Consider the following 13,511-nt stretch of genomic DNA (forward strand, 5'->3'; position numbering starts at 1 on the left):
TTCAGCCCAGCTCTGTAAGCTCTGTAACCCCTGTGGTTTGCTACCTAGGTAACTGTTCCTCATAGCTTCCCATGGACGGGCATAGAGGTGTTGGGGAGGTGGGGGCTCTCTAGGGCTGAGTTGTTTGTATGTTATTGATTTTTTAATTTTATTTTTCCTGTACTCGCAGGTGCCTCCGCAACAGCTGGAAACACCGGAAGGGAATGATGACCAGACCCCTCAGTCCTCCAGAAGCCCGTGTCTCGAGGAGCAGACACGTCCACAGCGGCCATCTCGCAAAAGAAAGGCGACTGCGGGCACACCTGTGGATCTCCTGGCACTGGCCAACAACATCTTGTCCAAGCATGCCACAACCCAGCTCTCCGCATTCCCATCCTTGGTTGCGGAACGGTTAAACCGATTGGACGTTACCCAACGAACGCACGCGGAGAGATTAATGTTTGACGTTCTGAACGCGGCAGCCGCTGGAAAACTGAGCGACACATCAACGGTGACCATCAGCGACCATCAGCCCAGTGGCCAGTTTTATTGGGGACACCAACAGGAGCCCATGCACAGCAATCCTGTCCGCAGACCTGGCCCACATCATTCGCAGTTCCGGACACCACCTGCACCCCCTTCTTTTGGTGACTTTTCACAAGGACCTCCTATGGCCACACACCAGTACAGTGAGATGGACACCTACTATCAAAATCTGTAGGTTTCTTGTCTTGAAAAAAATAGAGACTTCTGTTTTATAAGCTCCATAATCCCCTATGCCAACTCCCCTGCACGGCGCCCGGTCCGTAATCCCCTATGCCTATGCAGCATCAATAGTAAAAAAAAATGTCATGTAAAAAAAAAAAAAAAAAGTGCTATCACACCTGCTATACTCACACTCCGTTGCCTTTCCCGCTCCCGGGACCGCTCCATTGCAAGCGGCAGCTTACGGTCCCAGGGAAAGGCGGCGTAGGGTGAGTATAGCAGAACTTCAACGGGAGTTCGGAAGGTGAGTATATAAATATATTTATATGTTAATAAACAAGTCTGATTACTCCCTCCTCAACTCCGTAATCCCCTATGCAGCATCAACAGTAAAAATATCATGTAAAAAAAAAAAACTAAAAAAACCTGCTATCACAACTGCTATACTCACCCTCCGTCGCCTTTCCCGCTCCTGGGACCGCTCCATTGCAAGCGGCAGCTCACGGTCCCAGGGAAAGGCGGCATAGGGTGAGTATAGCAGAACTTCAATGGGACTTCGGAAGGTGAGTATATAAATATATTTATATGTTAATAAACAAGTCTGATTACTCCCTCCTCTACTCCGTAATCCCCTATGCAGCATCAACAGTAAAAATGTCTAGTCAAAAATAATAAAAAATTTATTTTTTAAGTCTCTATACTACGTGGCTCTGTGGCTGGGCAATAAACTACGTCTCTGGGCAATATGCTACGTGGACATGCATATTCTCGAATACCCGATGCGTTCGAATCGGATATACATATACATATACATATACACACACACACATATATATATATATACACACTGTAGGGATTTCACTCACTCAGCTGCGACGGCTGACACTCAGGAGACGTGTTCCTTTAAAGTTCACTGGGTTTATTGCTTCATAAACCATGTTGCAAACAACAGAAAACAAATAGCCTTTGGTTCAGGTAAAGAAAAACAAGTGTCCAGTTCATCCGGCTCAGTCCTGAAGCCGTAACACACTCAGGAGGGTTTCACCTCCACACATCTCTGCTGTGTAAAGGATTAGCCAGTCTTATAAAGAGCTAACCCCACCCAGTAACCCATCACATGATTAGCCATGTGGTCTGACATTACCACAGGTCCTCAAACACATATACAAGATTATGTGCAAGAAAGGAATACTCCGGGCTACATTACAGCAACCAGGCACTTATGTGGCACATACCTCCCATCGACTACAAACCCTTTAGCCATGCTACATACCTCCCCCCTCTGCCTAAAGCCGTGGGGCTTGGCACTTTCCCCCACTAAACAAGGGATTCTCGATAGGGCATCCGCATTACCGTGCAGCTTTCCGGCCCTATGTTCCACATGGAAACTGAAGTCCTGCAGGGCTAAGAACCAACGGGTGACTCTAGCATTTCTTCCTTTCGTTTCTCTCATCCACCTAAGCGGGGCATGGTCAGATACCAGTCTAAATTTACGTCCCAGCAGATAGTACCGCAATGTGTCCACTGCCCATTTTATGGCCAAGCACTCCTTCTCAACGACTGAGTAGTTCTTTTCAGATGAGGACAGCTTCCTACTCAGATAGAGAACAGGATGCTCCTCCCCATGTAGTTCTTGGGAAATGACTGCTCCCACCCCAACATCTGAGGCATCTGTCTGAAGAATAAACTCTTTCTTGAAGTTTGGGGCCATCAGAACGGGTTGCTTACATAAAGCCTCTTTCATTTCTTGGAAGGCTGAATCTGTTTCTTCGGACCACTTAACCATTACTGATTTTGTCCCTTTTAGCAGGTCAGTCAGAGGCGCCGCCATTGTGGCGAAGTTTGGGATGAACCTCCTGTAATATCCCACGATTCCCAGGAAGGCTTTAGCTTGCTTCTTGGAAACTGGTTTTGGCCATGTTTGAATTGCCTCCACTTTACTGATTTGGGGTTTTATTTCTCCATGACCCACTATGTATCCAAGGTACTTAGCTTCTTCTTTACCCAATGCACACTTCTTCGGGTTTATTGTAAATCCGGCCTCTCTTATAGCATCAAACACCGCTTGGACTTTCTCCAGATGACTCTCCCAGTCCGGGCTAAAGATGACGATATCATCTAGGTACGCAGCAGCGTATGCCTTGTGGGGTGCAAGGACTCTATCCATAGCCCTTTGGAAGGTGGCCGGAGCTCCCTGTAGGCCAAATGGCATCCGGACATACTGGAAGCATCCATCTGGTGTAGAAAACGCCGTCTTCTCCTTGGCTTCCTGTGCCATGGGGATCTGCCAATACCACTTCGTCAAATCCAAGGTGGTTATATACCTGGCGGGCCCAAGCCTTTCGATGAGCTCATCAACTCGGGGCATGGGATATGCGTCGAACTTGGAGACCTCATTCAACTTCCTATAGTCGTTGCAAAATCTCCACTCCCCATCAGGTTTTGGGACCAGGACAATTGGGCTCGACCAACCGCTCTTGGATTCCTCAATGACTCCAAGCTTCAACATACGCTCCACTTCCTTGGAGACTATTTCTCGACGGGCCTCAGGAATTCTATAGGGCTTCACGTTCACGCGCACATGGGGCTCTGTCAGGACCTCATGCTCTATGACCTTCGTGTACCCAGGCAACTCGGAAAACAGGTCCCTGTTTTTCTGGAGTAACTCCCGGCATTGCTGTTTCTGGGACTCCGATAGCGTCTCCGCTATAGTAACCGCTCCAACCTCATCTTCTGGGTTGCTTAACAACGATGGAGTTACTGTCGGCTCTCTATCTTGCCACGGCTTGATAAGGTTGACATGGTATACTTGGAATGGTTTCCATCTTCCTGGTTGGTGAATTTTATAGTTTACTTCACCAAGTTTCTCGACAACCTCATATGGCCCTTGCCATTTGGCCAAGAACTTGCTTTCCACTGTCGGAACTAACACAAGAACTCGGTCTCCCGGATTGAATTGCCTCACTCTTGCAGACCGGTTGTAGACCCTGGCCTGAGCTTCTTGTGCTTGGAGAAGGTGTTCTTTCACGATAGGCATCACCTTTGCAATCCTCTGCTGCATCAGGGCCACATGCTCAATGACGCTTCTGTGGGGCGTGACTTCGGCTTCCCAGGTTTCCTTGGCTATATCCAGGAGTCCTCGTGGATGTCGGCCATACAGAAGCTCAAACGGTGAGAAACCTGTGGAGGCCTGTGGAACTTCACGAATGGAAAACATCAAATAGGGTAAGAGACAATCCCAGTCTCTACCGTCTTTCTCTATAGCTTTTCTCAGCATGCTCTTCAGTGTCTTGTTAAATCTCTCAACAAGGCCATCTGACTGGGGATGGAACACCGAGGTCCTCAACTGGGAGATTTTCAGGGCTTTGCATAGTTCCCTCATCACCTTGCTCATGAAAGGTGTCCCCTGGTCAGTCAGGATCTCCTTCGGCAGACCTGTCCGGGAAAAGACATGGACCAACTCGCGAGCTATACTCTTTGAAGAAGAATTTCTCAAGGGAATTGCCTCAGGATAGCGTGTGGCGTAGTCCAGGATGACTAATATATACTGATGGCCCCGGGCTGATTTAACTAAGGGACCGACCAAGTCCATGGCAATTCTCTCGAATGGCACCTCAATAATGGGCAGTGGCACAAGGGGGTTCCGGAAATGAGGAGTGGGAGCAGTTAGCTGACATGTAGGGCAGGACCTGCAATAGTTCACTATTTCCCGGTGGCACCCAGGCCAATAGAACCTCTGCACAACCCGTTCCTGCATTTTTCCACCCCTAGGTGTCCACCCAAGATGTGTGAATGGGCCATGTCCAACACCTTCCGTCTATATGGACCCGGCACTACCAACTGCTCTACCAACTCCTCCCTTATTTTCGTGACCCGGTACAACAACTCCCTGCTCATTAGAAAATGGGGAAATCTTGTGTCTGCCCCCGGCTCCTGTACCACCCCGTCAATAACTGTGACATTATTAAAGGCTTCCCTCAGAGTGGGGTCCCTATGTTGGGCAGTCCCAAAATTTTCACCGGATACCTCTAACTCCAGAATGTCAGATGCAGGGGACACTTCCTCCTCATCTCCAGCCAGGACACAAAAAGGAAATCTGTCTGACTCTGGGTGTGGCACCACCTTTCCCGGGTTCACTGGTTCCCTACTCTTGCTAGGGAGCTCAGAACCTTTCCCCCACAAATCCCAAAACAAACAGAAATCCCGGCCAATAATTATAGGGTGCAACAAGTCCTGAACGACGCCGACTATGTGGGACTCCGTGCCACATGTCGTTTCAATGTTCATACTGGCCACAGGGTAGTCCTTTGCATCACCATGTATGCACCGCACTCCGACCTTCTTTCCCGGGAGCAGGTGGAGAGGAAAAGTGGCCCTCACCAGGGTCACTAGGCTCCCCGAGTCTAACAGTGCCGTTACTGCTTGACCGTTCACCTTCACGGGACATGCTTGAGGTCCCTCGTTGGGCGGAGAGTTCACACTGCAAGCTGGATACGCATAGTATGAACAACGGCGTCCCATGCTGCAGTCCATCTGCTCAGTGGTTTGGGAACAACGGGCAGCTATATGTCCTGGCTTGTGGCACCTCCAACAAATAATATCACCCGTGGGGACCTTGGGCACCACCTCCCCCGCCCTTTGTGACCTTGGACGCACCACCCCTTTTTGGGACTCAGCTGCCTTCTGGGATCCCCAGTACGGCATGGGCTGCCTCCCGAAGGAGCCTTCCAACCCTTGGTACCTCTCAACCAGTCCGATCAGCTCGTCGGCATTCTGGGGATCACCCTGGGCAACCCAAGACTGTATAGGCCTCGGGAGGGAATGGACAAACCGATCCATCATCACCCGTTCTACCATCTGTGCAGGCGCAGAGGACTCTGGCTGCAGCCATTTCTGGACCAGGAGCAACAGATCAAACATTTGGGAACGAGGTGGTTTGTCCCGGTGATAGCCCCAGGAGTGAACTCGCTGTGCCCTGACAGTCAGTGTCACCCCCAAACGTGCGAGAATCTCGGCTTTCAATTTGTGATACTCTTTGGCATCCTGCAAGGTCAAATCATAGTACGCCTTCTGGGGTTCTCCCGTCAGGTATGGCGCAAGTACCTCTGCCCACTGCTCTGGCGGAAGTTTTTCCCTCTCAGCGACCCTCTCAAACACCGTCAGGAAGGCCTCAACATCATCCCCGGGAGTCATTTTCTGCAACGCGCGTCTTACCGTTTTCCGGACGTGGTTGTCATCAGCCAAACCTGGGGTTGGGGCGCTCGCCTTGCCCTGGATGGCGGTTGCCAGAAGCTGCATCTGCTGCTGATGCTCCTGCTGGCTCTGCTGCATCTGCTGCCATTGCTCCTGCTGGCTCTGCTGCATCTGCTGCTGGCTCTGTTGTAACTGCTGCCGTTGCTCCTGCTGGCTTTGTTGCATCTGCTGCCGTTGCTCCTGCTGGCTCTGTTGTATCTGCTGCATCAACAGCCTGTTGGTCTCTTGCTGCCTTTTCTCCTGCTGTGACTGCATCTGGACCAATTGTTTTAGCAGGTCCTCCATTTTCTCCGGCAATGCTTGCTGGCTTGCAACAGCCTTGACCCAGGACATTCAAAATAAACTCACGTCTCCGCTGGGAACGCTGCCCGCATTCTCCACCAATTGTAGGGATTTCACTCACTCAGCTGCGACGGCTGACACTCAGGAGACGTGTTCCTTTAAAGTTCACTGGGTTTATTGCTTCATAAACCATGTTGCAAACAACAGAAAACAAATAGCCTTTGGTTCAGGTAAAGAAAAACAAGTGTCCAGTTCATCCGGCTCAGTCCTGAAGCCGTAACTAACTCAGGAGGGTTTCACCTCCACACATCTCTGCTGTGTAAAGGATTAGCCAGTGTTATAAAGAGCTAACCCCACCCAGTAACCCATCACATGATTAGCCATGTGGTCTGACATTACCACAGGTCCTGAAACACATATACAAGATTATGTGCAAGAAAGGAATACTCCGGGCTACATTACAGCAACCAGGCACTTATGTGGCACATACCTCCCATCGACTACAAACCCTTTAGCCATGCTACAACACATATATACATACACATATATATCTATACACACATATATATATATATATATATATATATATATATACACATATATATACACACACATATATCTATATATATCTATAATATAACGCTGGGAGCGTCACTCTGTCCAAAGCCTTTATAGACTGCGCAAGCGCCGGCGCAGTCTGGACCCCACAGAGTGACGCTCCCAGGAGATCGCGGTATGCGTAAACACTGAACGCACACCGCGATCTCCAACGGAGAGGCAGGGACCTTGGACGCACCAGGAGGGCAAGTATTATATTCACCTGTCCCGTTCCAGCGCTGCGTCCGGCTCCGTGTTCCGGGTACTCTGCCTGTGACGTTCACAGTTCAGAGTGCGTGATGACGCGCTAAATGCGCGCCGCCCTCTGACTGAACAGTCACAGCAGTGTACGAGGACATATACTATGGAGCATCTTATGGGGGCCATCAACCATAATGGAGCAGTGTACGGGGGCATATACTATGGAGCATTTTATGGGGGCCATCAACCATAATGGAGCAGTGTACGGGGGCATATACAATGGAGCATCTCATGGGGGGCCATAAACCTTTATGGAACAGCATACGGGGCATACACTATGGAGCATCTTATGGGGCCATCAACCATAATGGAGCAGTGTATGGGGGCATATAATATGGAGCATCTTATGGGGGCCATCAACCATAATGGAGCAGTGTACGGGGGCAGATACTATGGAGCATCTTATGGGGACCATCAACCATAATGGAGCAGTGTATGGGGCCATATAATATGGAGCATCTTATGGGGGTCATCAACCATAATGGGGCAGTTTACAGGGCCATATAATATGGAGCATCTTATGGGGGCCATCAACCATAATGGAGCAGTGTATGGGGCCATATGATATGGAGCATCTTATGGGGTTTATCAACCATAATGGAGCAGTGTACGGGGGAATATACAATGGAGCATCTTATAGGGGCCATAAACCTTTATGGAACAGCGCACGGGGCATACACTATGGAGCATCTTATGGGGGCCATCAACCATAATGGAGCAGTGTACGGGGCCATATAATATGGAGCATTTTATGGGGGACATCAACCATAATGGAGCAGTGTACGGGGGCATATACTATGGAGCATCTTATGGGGGCCATCAACCATAATGGAGCAGTGTACGGGGGCATATACTATGGAGCATCTTATGGGGGCCATCAACCATAATGGAGCAGTGTACGGGGGCATATACTATGGAGCATCTTATGGGGGCCATAAACCTTTATGGAGCAGTGTACGGGGCATATAATATGGAGCATCTTATGGGGGCCATAAACCTTTATGGAGCAGCGTATGGGGCATATGGATGGGAACAGCAAATTACAGAACGGTGGCGCAGGATGGGTGCAGCACATGACAGGATGGGGACGCAGGATGGAGCAGCACATGACAGGATGGGTAGATAGATATATTTATTGCTATGTCTGAAACAGAACTAGAGAAAGTACATAAATAGATATATCTTAATGTAGAAATTTTTTACAGAAATTATGTAATCCATAATACATGTTAAAAGTAATGGCTACAGTTACGCTACAGCTATTGATGCTGCCATGAGACAGCCCCTGGCCCATTGAAAAAGTCACAGTACTTCTCCCTGCAATTCGTCGCATCAGCATAGTTCCTTCCGGATCCAAGACTTTCCAAGCCTGAAACCCTGTGCTCGTCTAGACGCCATTCGTCCTGGGTTACATCTCCATTTGCAGGGTCAACAGAGTCAACATATTGTGGAGGGCTGTATGCACTGGCATCACGGCGGCGTAGAAAGTTGTGGAGGACGCAACAAGCAAGCACCACAGAGTCAATTGACGATAGTTTCATGTTGAGTGCAGTGTGGAAAACCCGAAATCGGTTTGCCATAATTCCAAAAGCATTCTCCACAACGCGTCTAGCTCTGGAAAGTCTGTAATTAAAAATGCGTCGCTCCGGTGACAGAGTTCTCTGGGAGAAGGGCTTCAGAAGGTTGGGATGCAGTGAGAACGCCTCATCTCCGACAAACACAAAGTTCATGTTTTCAGTTGTGTCGCTGTTGGGCGGCAATGCCAGTTTGTTTTCTTTCAAGCGGTCCCCAAAATCGGTGTGCTCCAAAACTCCGCCATCAGAAACTCTCCCGTTCATCCCTACAGCCACACTTATAAATTCGTACTTTGCATTAACGAGGGCCATGAGAATAACTCTGAAATAACCCTTATAATTGTAATAAAATGAGCCGGAGTGTGATGATTGGGTGATGCAGACATGTTTCCCATCCAAGGCCCCACCGCAATTAGGGAACTGCCATTGCTGCTCAAATCCATGGGAAATCTATTTCCAATCATCCTGGGTCTCCGGGAAAGGCATGTAAGTGCGGTGTAAAGCTGAGATAATTGCTTTACATGTCTCTGGGATGATGACACTGAGCAGGGATCATGAAATAGCTGCGCAATAATGCAAGTCTTGCATAGACCTGCCCGTCGCCAGGAAGCGAGGCGTGACAGCCAATCTCTCATCCACAGGGACAGCAGCTCTCATCCTGGTATTTTGCCGCCTGATATAAGGTTCCACAGCTGCAGGTAGGACATTAAAGGAATCCTCCGACATTCGCAGGTAGTTCCGGAAATCATGCAGTTTGTTCTCCTGCAGTTCCCTTATTAGGCCCATATGGGACAATTGATTCCTCTTCTGCAGCCACTGTCTGGTCCATATGCGGCGCTGTCGCTTAGCATGAGTGTTCCGCGCGTGAGACTTCAGCTGGTGGTGAGCTTCTACCAACAAAGCAGCCACTACAATCACAGGTACATCTGTAATAGACATGGCAACCTGAAAAAGCAAAAAAAAAAAATTAGTACTTATGATTTTCTAAAGTGACACAAGGCATCCAATACTGTAATGTAGCGTTCACACATCGCGTTTTTGCCGCTTATAGGCCACGTTCACATTAGTGTTGCATCGTCCCTAGCCGCGGCGACGCATGCGTCATGCGCCCCTATATTTAAAGTGAATGCATGTGTCACAAAACGCTGCATAGTGCATGCGTTTACATTTGCGTTGTGCGTTGCGTCGCCGATGCTGCACCGCTCATCACAAATGTTAACGTAGCCTACACATACATAAAATACGCAGGGCTAATAAGCAGCGTTGACGCAACAGCCATACCCCATAGATATCCAAAAATCACTGTACAAGCCACTGAAACACTGAAACCAGGACGATGAGCGCTGCGGCTTTAAAAAGGGAACGCCAAAGAGGGATTTCTGGAGCCGGTGCCACAACCGCGACGCTGTGTATACTGGCGCCACAACCGCGACACTGTGCATAAACGGAGGCGCTATAGCGATGCGGATCGCGCGGCAGCACGGCAGTGTCGAGGACCTCCTCTGGGCGTGGTTAGGCGGAGCCGTACAGTGTCTTTCTAGCGAAAATGGCGGCGAGACAGCGATCTGCTCCTCTGGGGCAGACCGAGGTCCGTTTTTTTGTGAGGAAAATGGATGCCCTCGACTACGAGGGCCGGGAGACTCGACCTGCCCACCCGAATCTCCACAAGCAGGAAGTGCTGCGCCGCATTGGGCACATGATGGAGAGGAGGTTTGGCATCCGCCGCAGTGCGCTGCAGCTGCGGAAAAAGTGGGCTGACCTCCGCTACAAAAACCCACTACATCTGGCAGAGTTGCGGGCGGACACAAGGCGAGGCAAGTACCAGTATGGGGTAATTGGGAGACGCACGGTAGCGGGAGGGGTGAATTGGGAGACTCGGGCTCGTGGTTGCCAACTTGTCCTGGAAATCCTAGAAAAACATGCCACTTTTTTCTTATGTCTGTATTGTCCGAGAGTAAAATGCGGTGTCCGTGAAAAAATGGTCAGTTCAGGGGTTACAGAATCTCCACCCCCATATTTAAATTTTTTTGATGTCCGCAATTTTTATCTAGATTGTCCAGAAATCATTAGGAGGAGGTTGGCAACCCTGCGCGCACTGCCAGGAGGGGGGAATCAGGAGACGCGCGCTGCCGTGAGGCGCTTCCTAGTGATGCAATAATACGTGTCCAAGGCCAGGCAGACTATTGAACACCAGAGCCCCCAGACAATGCAGAGTATAGCATCACTGGGAAGTGTGATCTCTATTTTCTATATATGTACGTACATTTGGCGACTCAAAATTTAATATTACTCCTTGCCGCCAATGTCCTAGTTTTTTTTTTTGTCTGGAGCCCTATACTTTTGGTGTCTAAACATTGCGTTTATTTTATTTTTGTGTAGAGAGACGCCGCCGGCAACGGAGAACCTCACCTGCCAGCACTACAGCGGCCACCAGCGGCAGCCCACAGCCCGGACCGTCACGTAAGTTAACCATCATTCATTGCAATTTTATTACTGCATACGGGACATAAGACGGGAGCTGAAATATTGTATACATTACAGGCGCAGTAAGGACCAGGCGCCCTAGCACCCCTCCACCATCAGGAAGGACCAGGCGCCCTAGCACCCCTCCACCATCAGGAAGGACCGGGCGCCCTAGCACCCCTCCACCATCAGGAAGGACCAGGCGCCCTAGCACCCCTCCACCATCAGGAAGGACCAGGCGCACTTGCACCCCTCCACCATCCTCTACACCTCCCTTACGCCACTCATCTTCCTCCCCCAGGTCGGCGGCCTTCTCCCCAGAGGCAACCATTCGTAAGTAACCAAAACTACGAGCGCTTCCCAAGGGCGTGTTCTATTGTTAACCAGATATGTTTTTGTTCCCTTTTAGCTGCGGCAGCTGTGGCCTGAGCAATGGGCTGGGACATGAGCAGCTCATGTTCTGGTGATGAAGAACCGGCGTCCCTTCTCCGTAAGTATACAGACAATGGGAGGGGTTATCAGTGGGATGTCACATTTGACAACGACAAAAAAAGAAAAAAACGTTCTCGCCCTCTGGGACAGGACCAAATTGAGTATGTAGTAAATCTCAGGGTATGTTCACACACAGGGCCGGACTGGCCATCGGGCAGTTCTGGCAAATGCCAGAAGGGCCGATGGCAGTAGTGGGCCGCTCGAGTGTGCCGCTGTCGGCACACTCCCCCCCTGTCGGCACACTCCCGGCCCCGCATTCAACGCCGGTACAGTTGAATGCAATTATGGGGAGAGAGCGTCTGCTGTCGCTCCCTCTCCTATTATTCCTCGCTCTGTCTGCTGCTTACACTGCGGGTGCGCGATGATGTCATATCATCGCACACCTGCTGTGTGACCGGGTGGGCAGACTGCAGCTGGTGAGACTGGAGCCAGGAGCAGCGCGGGGCAAGAGGAAAGGTGAGTAGAGTCAGGTATTTTTTTTTTTTTTTTTTTTTTATTATTACATGGCATGGCTGCATTACATTTTATGGGGGCTGGCTGCATTACATTCTATGGGGGCTGGCTGCATTACATTCTATGGGGCTGGGCTGCATTACATTCTATGGGGCTGGGCTGCATTACATTCTATGGTAGCTGGCTGTATTACATTCTATAGGGGCTGTGCTGCATTACATTCTATGGGGCTATGCTGCATTACATTCTATGGGGGCTGAGCTGTAATGCTGGATACAGCTGTAATTATATGTTATATAGTCATGTTACACTCCCCTCACTTCTTGTAACCTACAAGTGTACAAAGATATTATACAGTCACCATGTGACAAGTGGGCCTGTGTAACTTCAAATGCCAGGGCTGAATTTTAGTCCCAGTCCAGCCCTATTCACACATGCCGTATTTGCAGCGTAATCACCATCCGTTCTCCAACCTCTTCTATCCACAGAACTGCCCAATGTGAGAGAGCTGCTGGCAAAACAACAGCGCCTGGAGCGGACAGCAGCGTTTCTGCTGGATCAAGCGAAGCAGCAGGGCCGCACGCTGCGAAACCTGTTGGGCCGTGGGAGGATCTATTTTTTTTGTTTGTTATTGTTTGTTAATTTGTTTGTTCATTTGTTAAAAAAAAGGGTTTATATTTCCCAGTTTTTTACAAAAAAAGAAAAGTTTTTTTACCGTTAAGTTGTGTGCTGTTTTAATTAACTACCGGAGCAGGCCAGGGCCAGCCAAGCCAAGGCAGACACCAAAAAGTTGGTTTACCTTTCCATATAGTGTGCGCACAAAATGGCATGTTTTATACATCATTATACCGTGTACGTAGATAAGCAGTGCTTCATAGCCATAACTATACACAGAAGAAACAAACAACTCAAAGATATTTCATACATACCGTTGATGAGCAAGAAAAGAACCGATGAAGACGCCTGCAGTATACTGAGTACAGTGTTCCAGAGAGAACGTTCACGGGAGAAGAGAATCGTAGCTGGTGGAGGATCGTTCCGGACAAGACGCTGGAAAGGCAGAAGAGCGTGAAGACGCAGCTCTCAAACAATATGGAATCAATCGCTGTAGAGTCGCGGTTTATATTCCGGGACGTCACATCCTGGGTGTCTCCCTGTGGAGAAACACGCCTATCTGGCTACGCTGCAATTTGTTGAATCGTTACACCCCAGCTATTTGACATGGAGCTAACAAGCAGCGATAACGATAAGTGAGTCGCTGTTACGTCACTGGATCGCTCCTGCATCTTTCGGGAGTAGGTGTGTTTGACGTCTCTACAGCGACCTAAACAGCGACGCTGCAGCGATCTAGTTTAGGTCGGATCGTTGTCTATATCGCTGCAGTGTCATTTAGTGTGACGGTACCTTTAGACATTTGGACAATGTGACTCAGTTAAGCATTGGAATTAATAT

The sequence above is a fragment of the Ranitomeya imitator genome, chromosome 1 (genome assembly GCF_032444005.1).
Source record: "Ranitomeya imitator isolate aRanImi1 chromosome 1, aRanImi1.pri, whole genome shotgun sequence".
NCBI classification, from domain to species: Eukaryota; Metazoa; Chordata; class Amphibia; order Anura; family Dendrobatidae; genus Ranitomeya; species Ranitomeya imitator.